Source organism: Chiloscyllium plagiosum, unplaced genomic scaffold, assembly GCF_037043375.1.
Source record: "Chiloscyllium plagiosum isolate Xiang-an unplaced genomic scaffold, Cpla_swu_hap1 HiC_scaffold_5, whole genome shotgun sequence".
Lineage (NCBI taxonomy): Eukaryota > Metazoa > Chordata > Chondrichthyes > Orectolobiformes > Hemiscylliidae > Chiloscyllium > Chiloscyllium plagiosum.
This window is the reverse complement of record NW_028270143.1, coordinates 123,892,000-123,901,316: the sequence shown is the minus strand read 5'-3', so window position 1 is coordinate 123,901,316 and position 9,317 is coordinate 123,892,000.

The window sequence follows — 9,317 nt, the reverse complement described above, 5'->3', positions numbered from 1 at the left end:
AATAGGAAGGGTTTGGAGGGATATGGGCTGGGTGCTGGCAGGTGGGACTAGATTGGGTTGGGATATCTGGTCGGCATGGACGGGTTGGACTGAAGGGTCTGTTTCTGTGCTGTACATCTCTATGACTCTATGACTTACTCAGCCCAGTGAAACATTCCCTATGTTGAGGTCCAAGTCATGGTACCAAATGTTGATGAATATTTTGTTCCACAAATCTGGACGACACAAGTTTCTGTTCAATAGTAGATGTTTTATTTTCGGACATCCGGTGAGAGATTCAAAATGTCCCCAAAGTAGCCGTGTGTCTACTTGGAGTGACTCTTCACGAATCTCTGCCTTACACACAGAGACAGCATATTTTATACAAGAATTAAACAAAAGGTTCGTCAGTCGCATGGGCGATTGTCATCACATAGTTTAATGGAGGTAATTATGAATTTACAAAGCCTGATGAATGTTGATGTCCTGTGATAACGTGTGAATGGATTACAGAAACTGATTAAGGTATTGTTCATGATTATACGTTGATGGGAAGAGATTAAGGCAGAAGGGCTTTGCCTGTTGTAAATGGGGGATTCACATACCTATGGAGGGGAAGTAAGACAATGGGAGCAGGGTTGTGGCCAAGGCTATCAGTGTTGTCTGGGAAGGGCAAATCCCTCTGTCTGAGGCTATAGGGGGAATCATATGTGTGGCTCCACCAGGCTCCATCTCTGATATACAGTCAGTCTTCTCCCTACTGAGATGGTCTGTCAGTATTGTAAAGAGTCCAGGCTTTCAGTTGATACTGCAGTAAGTCCTTTGGTAGTGGAATGTTTAATCCTTGAGTCCCCAATGTGTCCTGAAAGAGAAGCAAAGCATGGAACTGACCCCTCTGGCATTTTAACTTCCTCAGCTGTTGTTAGAATACTGAACGGACTCACATTCTTAACATTCGCCTGTACCTGTGTTTTTGGTTTTGCCGCTGTTTACCTATTATTTACTATCTATGCTACTTAACTCTGTGATCTGCCTGTATTGCTCACAAGACAAAGCTTTTCACTGTGCCTCGGTACACGGGACAATAAATTCAATTCAATTCAATTCAACTCAATTATTTCAAGAAACGTGGTTAGCACTGCTGCCTCACAGCACCAGGGACCTGGGTTTGATTCTACCCTCAGGCTAAATTGCCCACGGTGCTCAGGGATGTGCAGGTGAGTAGATTAGCCATGGCAAATGCAGGGTTACAGGGAGGAGGTAGAAGGATGGGTCTGACTGGGATGATCTTCAGAGGGTTGATGTGAACTCAATGGGCTGAATGGCGTGCTTCCATACTGTTGGGATTCTGTGATGTGATTCAGTTAAGGATGTAGCAAGGAATCTACGATGTTTCACAGGCTTAAAGTGTTATTCCAAGGTGACTGAAAACTTGATTCTTCTGTCTAAACTTAGCTGTGTAAATATTCCATCACTTGGCATCCGAGAATTTGCAGAGATGTTTAAATTTGTCGGAGCTGAAAAGGGGTTCAGGCCATCACAACTTGAAAGAAGTCACAAAACTGTCTTCGTAACCAAAGAAGAATCTGAAAGGGTCAATTAAGAATTAAATAGTTGAGGTGAGAGTGATATTTCTCTGGGATTGAGGAGCTGCAAAGCATATTGCTGGGAATCTGTTGAAACTTTGTTTTGCCATTTATGTTAAGCTCCTTATAAACTATCTTCTTTATGTAAAGCTTTGTTTCATTGTGTTTTGTTCTACGTAATGAACTTTCAATCTTTTGTTAAAGAACATTGGCAGCCTCATGTGAATATTTCCAGCAACTGTTCGCCACAGTAACCAACAGCAAAAATGAAACATATGATCTATCAAGCCAGGTTTTACTCTGGGGTGTGAATTGTCCATGGTTACCATCAGTCAGGGTCATAACATTACCATCATCAGTTTCCAACAGCGAAGTACTTCATTGGTTTTCAAGCACCAAAATTTCTGATTGTTGTAAACAAAGACCTATATAAACATAACGCTTTCTTTTGCAGTCCACTCTCATACCTTTATTTCGAGTAATGTTCTGGATTTAATATTACCATTTTATCCTCCATCTCACACATCTTCACTCTCTTTTGGGCCAATATATATCCCTCAGCCAACATCACTGGAGCCAATGATCTGGTCTGTCTGTGAGCAAACTGGGCCGTTTCCTGTATTACAATGCAGACAACACTTCAAAGGGTTCTCCATTAGCTGAGAAATGCTTTGGGACGTCCTGAGTCAAGAAAGGTGCTATACAAATGCAGGTTCTTCTTTCCATCTATCTACTCCTCAAACTTTTAAGACCTTCTAGGTTAAATATGAAGTGATCATGAGGTCCGCACAGTCATAATCCACTCATAGCATGTAGACCCTGGGCAGTAATACAGGGAATGACTGAGTGTGCATAGTTGCCTTTGCAAACTCTATTAACACCTGTGACCAGAGTGAATGTCTTTGTCCCTTTGTGTGGTTTTGTCACATGACCTGAAGCAGTTAGCAGACAGTGACTCTAATGTCTAATGCACAGCATAGCGCTCAGTACTAAAGAGACAGAAACATTAAACCTCCCATCGCTGATATTGATGGAAGTGCTATTGAATAACATACTCCTCATAGAGTCATAGAGATGTACTGCACGGAAACAGACCCTTCAGTCCAACCCATCCATGCAGACCAGATATCCCAACCCAATCTAGTCCCACCTGCTAGCACCCAGCCCATATCCCTCCAAACCCTTCCTATTCATATACTCATCCAGATGCCTCTTAAATGCTGTAATTGTACCAGCCTCCACCACTTCCTCTGGCAGCTCATTCCATACACGTACCACCCTCTGTGTGAAAAAGTTGCTCCTTAGGTCTCTTTTATATCTTTCCCCTCTCACCCTAAACCGATGCCCTCGAGTTCTGGACTCCTCCACCCCTGTTGGAAATAGAGTCATAGAGTCATACAGCACAGAAACAGAACCTTAGGTCAACTTGTCCATGTCGACCAGATATCCTAAATTAATCTAGTCTCATTTACCAGTACTAGGCCCATATCCCTTTAAACCCTTCCTATTCATATACCCATCCAGATGCCTTTTAAATGTTATAAATGTACCAGCCTCCACAACTTCCTCTGGCAGCTCATTCCATACATGTTCCACCCTCTGTGTGAAAAGGTTGCCCCTTAGGTCCCTTTTATATCTTTCCCCTCTCACCCTAAACATATGCCCTCTCGTTCAGGACTCCCCCACCCCAGGGAAAAGACCTTGAGAAAGATCCTTGTTGGAGCCTCACTCTGTGCTCTCCCACCTCTGTCCTCTTACACATCTTTCAAATCATGAAACCCAAGTGGTGGGTATTTGTTATCTGTGCCAGCTGCCTGAAAGGCCTATTGAGCTAGGCCTACTAATTGTTCCTAACTCAGGACCCTGTGCCTGGCTTTGTCACTCACTGCTTTCCCTAGGACAGGGGGTTGGTATCTTTTCCCTACGAAGTCAGGCATTATGGGAAAGCTCCACACTGGCTGCCTTGGCGTGGTAGGCCCAGGGGTGGGATTGAGCCCAGTCCGAGACCCAGCAGCTTCAGACAACTCATGGCAGCGATGATGTCGGCGGAGGCAAGATGGCGGCGAAGATTGGTGTCATGGTTACAGCGGTGGTATCTCAGCTCCAGGCAATGTCTGGGTTCGGATACCTAACGGTGATGTCGTGAGGGGGACTCGGGGCACCTGAGTGTTTGCTGATTGACGAAGGCAATTTGTGGCTTCAATCTTCTGCTGGTGAGGACTCTTGGGAGGGGTGGCGGGTGTGGGAGCAGGGGGAGGAGTGGGGTGTGGTGATCTGACTCTTCCTTTACTTTTGGCTGTTCCTTTTATTCCTGTTTCTGTTTTAATCCTGTCTTTTGTACACTATGATGGTGCCACAGAATGGCGACTTTGTACACGTTTCATTGTACTCCTGTACTCGATTGTACATGGCAATAAAGTATAAATCCAAATAAATAAAGTATGAATCAAATAAATCCAAATATATAATCCAAATAAATAAATAACTCTGCCAAGGTTTCGTTTTTAAGTACGTATACTATACTCTTTTGAAAGTTACCAATTCTTGAAGAGCACTTTTGAAAAGGTGGTAGCATCGAACATGAGAACTAGGCACAGCAAGTGGCCATTCAGTCCCTCAAGCCTGCCTTGCTGCTCAGCAAGTTCATGGCTGACCTACATCAGGCCTCAACTCCCTGATATTTCAAAATCTATCTTTAAATACTTACAGTGATCAAGCCTCCAGAACCCTCTGGGGTAGAGAATTCCAGACATTCACTACTCTCTGGGAGGAGAAATTCCTTTGGATCTCAGTTTTAAACGAGTGTCTTCTTATTGTGTAACACTGCCTCTCTAGTTTAAGATTCTCCAACTATTAGAAACATCTTCTCAACACCTACCTTGTCAAGTCCCCTGAGAATTGTAGGTTTTAATAAGATCAACACTCATTCTTCTAAACTCAAGTGAATGAAGTCCGAACCTGTTTAGTTATTTTTGATAAGTCAACCCCTTCATCCCAGGAAACAATCTACTGAACGTCTTTTGAACAGCCTTCAATACTGGTACATCTTTTCTTAAGTACAGGGCCCAAACTGTACACAGCACTCCAATACCCTGTACAACTGTAACAAGACTCACCTTTTTTAAACTCCAACCATCTTGCAATAAAGGATAAAATTCCATTGCTGTGCCTACATTTTGTGTTTCATTCTAAAGTACACCCAGATCCCTCTGCACAGCACTTTCCTGGAGACTCTCTCCACTTAAATAATAGCCTGCCTTTTGAATATTTGTACCAAACATGCATGACCTCACACAGACTCTGGTTGTTTGTAATAGAGCAGTGGAGACTGAGAGGAGGGACATGGTTGTGATATATTTATGAGGTACATAGAGGACTGAGAGATCAATGACCTGGGGAGCAGTTATCTAAGGCAAGGGACAGAGTGTTTAGAGGAGACGTAAGGAAATATTTATTAAAATGTATTCATTTGTGGGATATGGGTGTCACTGGCTGGACCCAGCATTCATTACCCATCCCTAGTTGCCCCTTTGAGAAGGTGGGGGTGAACTGCCTTCTTGAATCGCTGCAGTCCACCTGCTGTGGGTTGACCCACAATGCCTTTAGGGAGGGATTTTGACCCAGTGACACTAAAGGAACAGTGATATATTTCCAAAGTCAGGATGGTGAGTGGCTCAGAGGGGAACTCATAGGTAGTGGTGTTCCCATTTTTCACGCAGATGGTGGTGGGTTAGATGGTAGCCATAGAGGTCTACAGCACAGGAAAAGCCCCTTTGGACCATCGATTCTATGCTGGACCTCTTCAATGTTATAAGGATTTCTGCCTCTTCCACCCTTCCAGACAATAAGTTCCAGAGGCAGAAATCCTTATAACATTGAAGAGGTCGAGCATAGAATCGATGGTCCAAAGGGGCTTATCCTGTGCTGTAGACCTCTATGGCTACATGCAGGGCTTAGAAATGGTGGACGTTAGGTGGGGTGACTAGGACCCGTGGCACAGCCTTAAAATTAGAGGGGGTCAATTTAGAACGGAAATGAGGAGACATTTCTTCAGCCAGAGAGTGGTAGGCCTGTGGAATTCATTGCCGCGGAGTGCAGTGGAGGCCGGGACGTTAAATGTCTTCAAAGCAGAGATCGATAAATTCTTAATCTCGCAAGGAATTAAGGGCCACGGGGAGCGTGCAGGTAAGTGGAACTGAAACACCCATCAGCAATGATTAAATGGCAGAGTGGACTCGATGGGCCAAATGGCCTTGCTTCCACTCCTATGTCTTATGGTCTTATAACTTCCCTGCATTGAATGTCACCTGCCAGATATTTTGCCCACTCATTCAGACTGCTCCATTAGTCTATCTATAGACCCTTATTAGATTAGATTACATTACAGAGTGGAAACAGGCCCTTCGGCCCAACAAGTCCACACTGACCCGCCGAAGCACAACCCACCCATACCCCTACCCCTACATTTACCCCTTACCTAACATTACAGGCAATTTAGTATGGCCAATTCACCTAACCTGCACATTTTTGGACTGTGGGAGGAAACCGGAGCACCCGGAGGAAACCCACGCATAGGGAGAACGTGCAAACTCCACACAGTCAGTTGCCTGAGGCGGGAATTGAACCCGGGTCTCTGGTGCTGTGAGGCAGCAGTGCTAACCACTGTGCCACCGTGCCACCCACTTACGGCCTCATCCCATTCTGCCTTTCCACCTATTTTTGTGTTGTCCAAGCAGACTTGGATGCATTACAGTCTGTCTTTCCTCCAAGTCATTGGCACAGATAGTGAATAAAGATAGTAAAAGTATTTCTAAACTGAGAGAGACCCATTAATCCTGACTCCCCGTCTTCTGTGTGTTTACCTATCCTGAATCCATGCTAATACATTATCCTGGATGCCATGACCTCCTCTCTTGTGCAATCACCTTTATGTAGCACTCTATCAAATGCCTTTTAGAAAGACAATCTATCAATTTCCCTTCATTGATGCTGTTTATTATGCCCTCAAAGAACTATAACAAATTAGCTAAACACGACTTTCCTCCCACAGAAACATGTTTGATCGCATTATGCTCTTCTGCATGTCCTGCAATTGCTTCCTCAATAATGGATCTAGCATTTTCTCAATCACACACATTAGGCTACGTAACCTACAGTTTCTTACTTTCTGTCTCCCTCCCTTCTTGAACAGGTGAGTCACATGACCAGTTCTCCAATTGGCTGGAACTCACCCCTCCCCCCACCCCCCACCCCAGCAAGGATCCAATGAGTTCTGGGATATTTTGACCAGTGCCTCCACTATCTCTGCAGTCACTTCCTTTAAAGCCCTTGGGGAGATCTAATAGAAACGCACAAGATAATGCATGGCTTAGAAAGGGTGGATGCTGGGAAGTTGTGTCCGTCAGGCGGGGAGACTAGGATCTGTGGGCATAGCCTTAAAATTAGAGGGGGTTAATTTAGAACGGAAATGAGGAGACATTTCTTCAGCCAGAGAATGGTGGGCCTGTGGAATTCATTGCCGCGGAGCGCAGTGGAGACCAGGACATTAAATGTCTTCAAGGCAGAGATTGATAGATTTTTGATCTCGCAAGGGATCAAGGGCTACGGGGAGAGTACAGGTAAGTGGATCTGAAACACCCATCAGCCATGATTAAATGGCGGTGTGTACTTGATTGGCTGAATGGCCTTGCTTCCACTCCTATGTCTGATGGTCTTATGAAGGCTGTCAGGACCTGGACACTTGTCTCATTAGTTTGTTAAATATCTGTTACTTGTGGTAGATGCTGTTACAAGACCTTTCCTCCCATTAGCACTTTGTTTATCTTTGAGATGTTTAAACTGTCCTTCATTATGAAGACCAATGTAAAATATTGATTTTACTCTTCCCCATTATTAATTTACATCCTCTAAGGGTCTCACACTTATTTTAGCTACTCTCTTACTTTTTATATACCTGTAGAAGCTCTTTATGTTTGTTTTTATATTACTTTATTTCATCATCAATTTTCTCCTTCTTAGCTTCTTCGTCAATCTTTGCTGGTTTCTTGAAAAAAATTAATTGTCTGGTCCACCAATAGTTTTGACTGCTTTGTATGTTATAATTTGGAGATGTCGGTGTTGGACTGGGGTGTACAAAGTTAAAAATCACACAACACCAGGTTATAGTCCAACAGGTTTAATTGGAAGCGTCGAAAGCTAGGCATGATTCTTGATCATCTTTGTTAACAATAGGTGCTTCATCGTTCTCATCACAGTCCTCTTTTTCATTGGAACAAAAGTTTGCTGAGCATTGTAAAACTGTCTCACCTTCTGAACCACTGACTTTTTCCAAGTCTATTTTCCCAGCATGCTTTAGATAGCTCTGTAATTGTCTCTGTCAATGGCAGAACCCTGACCAACATTAGCATGCAGATGGATCTGGGCATGCGGGTCCACAGTTCTCTGAAAGTGGCAATACAGGTGGCCAAAGTGTTTAAGAAGGTACTTGGCATGTTTGCCTTCATTGGACGGGAGTTGGCAAACCGCGTTGCAGCTGTATAAAACCCTGGTTAGGCCGCATTTAGAATATTGTGTGCAGTTTTGGTCGCCACACTACCAGAGGGACGTGGAAGTTTTGGAGAGAGTATGGACAAGGTTCACCAGGATGTTGCCGGGTCTCGAGGGTATTGGCTATGAGGAATGGTTAAAAAGACGAGGATTGTTCTCACTGGGAAGACAGCAGCTAAGAGGAGACCTGAAGGTCTACAAAATGATGTGAGGCATAGATATGGTGAATAATCAGAGGGTTTTTCCCCCAGGGTTGAAGTTTCAATTACAGGGGGGGGCAGGTTCAAGGTGAGAGGGGGGAAAGTTTAACGGAGATGTGTGAGGGAGGTCTTTCACACAGAGAGTGGTAGGAGCCTGGATCGCACTGCCAGAAAAGTTGGGGAAGCAGGCACATTGGGGACATTGAAGAGGCATTTGGATGGTGACATGAATAGGGAGGGCATAGAGGGATAGAGACCCAATAAGGGCAGAAGGTTTGTTTCTTACTTTAGTTAGGGCATGATGATTGGCACAGCCTTGGCGGGCCGAAGGGCCTGTTCCTATGTTGTGCGTCTCTTTTCTAATTTTGCCTGCTTTTAAATTGAGGCTACAGGGTTGAGACTGGAGTTGCTCTCCATCAATCTGAATTATGAAATTCCCTTAGGTTTTGCCCGATAGAACCATTTACTACAAGATCTTGTATGTAGCCTACCACATTACTAGACCGAAAACAGCCTGAGCCCTGGGTAGGTTCTGCAACACACTGCTCTAAACAAAGGTCAATATTGCATTCTCAAAATTCATCTTCCATGTGGATACAACAGCAACATTTAAGAGGACCACTCTGATCTAAACTCTGGTTTCCAGCATCTGCAGTCCTCACTTTTGCCGTAGGAATTGGGAGGTCATGTTGCAGCTCTACAGGACATTGGTTAAGTCACCTTTGGAACACTGCATTCAATCCTGGTCTCCCTCCTATCGGAAAGATGTTGCGAAACTTGAAAGGGTTCAGAAAAGATTTACAAGGATGTTGCCAGGGTTGGAGGATTTGAGCTACAGGGAGAGACTGAACAGGCTGGGGCTGTTGGATGCTGAGGGGTGACATTATAGAGGTTTATAAAATCATGAGGGGCATGGATAGGATAAATAGATAAAATCTTTTCCCTGTGGTGGGGGAGTCCAGGACTAGAGGGCATAGGTTTAGGGTGAGAGGGGAAAGATATAAAA